The sequence below is a fragment of the Alligator sinensis genome, unplaced genomic scaffold (genome assembly GCF_000455745.1).
Source record: "Alligator sinensis unplaced genomic scaffold, ASM45574v1 scaffold407_1, whole genome shotgun sequence".
In the NCBI taxonomy this organism is placed as follows: domain Eukaryota; kingdom Metazoa; phylum Chordata; order Crocodylia; family Alligatoridae; genus Alligator; species Alligator sinensis.
The window spans coordinates 826,751-829,501 of NW_005842464.1; positions in this window are offsets into that span (position 1 = coordinate 826,751).

A 2,751-nucleotide genomic window follows, 5' to 3' on the forward strand; every position below is an offset into this window, starting at 1 on the left:
TCCCCGGGCACCGGGCCGCGCGAGGCCGGGGCGCCCCAACCCCGCGCATGTCAGCAGGGAGGAGGACACCTGAGCCGGCCCCGGGGGTCACCGTGACGCAGAGCGGGTCGTGTGTGGGTCGGGCACCTGCTCAGCTGCTTGCGGCCCCCCGGCTCTGGGACGAGGCCAAGGGGGTGGGCAGAGCCTTTCCCTTGTCACCTGGGCACGTGGCTGTGCTCAGCCCATCCGCACAGCCACGCAGGTGCCTGGCATGCAGAGCTGGCGTTGCAAGCGTAGATGGGACTTTGCTGTGCCTGGAAGACAACGGTTGCTGCCTGCCAGCTGCCCTGGGACAGACTCTGCCCCGCTCTGGAGAGGGGCCGGGGTGCAGGGGCTGGTGCAGTGGGGGAGGCTGCTGTGCCCAGCGCCAGCCCGGTTGCCCAATACAGACGAGGAAGCCGCGTCCCCGGGGGTCCCTCCCCTTCCCCTGCAGCGTGCGGGGCCTTCCCTGCTGGGCCCGATCGCCCCGTATCCGCTGCCTGGGCCTCTCCGGGTTCAGGGCTGGAAGACGGGGTCTGGCTGGACTCGGGGGTCCGTGCCAGCAGGAGCATCTCTTGGCCCCTTTGGACTGGGACGTCCCTGGCAGGCTGAGCTGCTCTCGCCGTTCTCGTGCCCCCCGGCCCAGCACCCCGTGCATGCACTACTGTGGGCCCCAGGAAGGCGGGCGCTGGCGATGGTACGGCTGTGCTCCAGGCTGGAGCACGGCGCAGCGGGGCAGGAGCGTCTCGGAACAGCTCCGGAGGAAACCGAGCTCCTGGCGTCTGCAGTGCCCAGCCCCTCTGCTCAGGGCACTGCGGGGGCCGTGTCCCCGCCTTGCCAGGACGTGCTGGGGCAGGGAGGCCTGGGCAGGCAGGTGAGGACCTGCAGCCTGCTGCACCCTGCTCCCCGGAGGCCGTGGCATCCACAGCCTCGCGGCTCCCTCTGCTGCCCTGCGGCTGCAACGGCCACCGAAGGGGCTGCTGCTGCTTTGCTGCATGCAGCTGCGTGGATTCAAGGCATCAGGGAACAGCACGTCAAGTGTCTACCGGGCCGCGGGAGCAGGATTGGGGCCCCAGAGCCACATGCATCCGGCAGACGGCGCGGCCGGGACGGAGGGTTTGAGTCTGGGCCGATGGACAGGACATCCCCTGGGTGCGGCTGGCTCGTTCTGGGTCTTGCTGACCTGGGAAGGAGGTGTTAAAAGCCCACAAGGATGGTGCTGGTCACAGGTTTATTGCCAAGGGGCGATGGCAGCGTGCAGGGGTCTCGGTGCCATTTGGGCATGCCCTGCAGCATGCACACGCGCCCGCCCAGGCTCAGACGCTTCGCGTGGAAGCACAGCACAGCTGGCAGCGTGCCACTTTGGCCTGGCCCGCGCAGGGGTCTGTCCAGGGGAGGTGTCTGGCGCGGCCCATTGCTCCACATTAGAAAGGGATCGGCCGGGATGTTCCCTCTGCTTGCCGGGGAACGGGTCCATAGGACCCCCCCGATGGAGGGGCCCGTGAGGAGCCCGAGGCATTGCAGGGAGCAGAGAGGTCTGGTGGCACCCCTGACTCCAGGCCCCGTGTGTCCAGGGGACCCCCCTGCCAGCACGGGGTGCAGCGCCTGTCCTGGGCTGCAGCAGCCACAGCTGGCAGGCCGTCTGGAGGTGCCCGGGGGGGCAGGTGGCATTGCCCCGTGCCCTGCTGCTGGTGAAGCCCCTGACCAGGATTTCCAGGGGGCCCGGACACAGCCACAGCTCCCGTGCATGGGCTGCGAGTGGGCTTGGGGGTCCTACAGGCCTGGCCCTCACCACTTCACCTGGCTGTGCAGATGCACCGGGGCAGGAGCCGAACAGGGGGAGTAATGGCTGCAAAATCCTCCCCCACCCTACCCCAGCAACAGCACACGTGTCCTGCACCACGTACGTCTCCATGAGCTCTGAGGGACCGGGAACGAGCAACTGGGAATAAGGGACCAACATCAGCCTCCTCTCCCCCAGCCCTGCAGGTTGGTGGCGGTGCCGTGGGAGCAGCTCGGTGTCGGTGGCTGGCTGCTTCTCCCTGAAGAAGCTCTTGAGCAGCCTGACCTGGCTGATGCTGACCGCGAGGAGGACGAGGGTCTCGCCGACAGACCAGTAGGCCACGCGGTCATTCAGGTCCTCGGCCCGGCTGCGGTCCTGGGCCTCCCGCAGCCGTTAGCGCGTCTGCGAATCGATGGCGGCGCTCAGCGCCTCGTGGACGGAGACGCACGCCGACTCCATCTGCAGAGACAAGCGCCCACGGGTGGCCCGGCTCAGACCCCTGCCCTCGGGAAGGTTGAGACAGGGATGCGCCTGCCTTGAGCAGGGGGCTGGACTGGACGTGGGCCCTGCCAGCCTGCCTTTCCCATGACCCTATATGCGTGTGCACAGGTGCATGGCTGCACTCATATGCACGACTGATTTGTTGGTAGAAAACTTGCAGGCACAAGTCTCGATCCAGGGGAGCTGCTGGGTGGAGATAAGACCTGGCCGACCCGCTAGCAGAGTGGGCCCCGTGCCCCTCAGTGGCGGGGGGTTGTTGGCCGCGTGTCCTGGCGGTCTGGAGCTCGGGGGAGGAATGTCCCACCGTTGTGCCAAAGGAGAGAGCGTCATGGAGGGCCGAGGCACCACTCGATACCATCAGCGACCACGTGTGTGTGACCCCCTGGCACGTGGCATGACTCCTGGCCAGGGCCTCACTGCCTCTTTGCAGTGAGCTGGCTGGGGGTTGC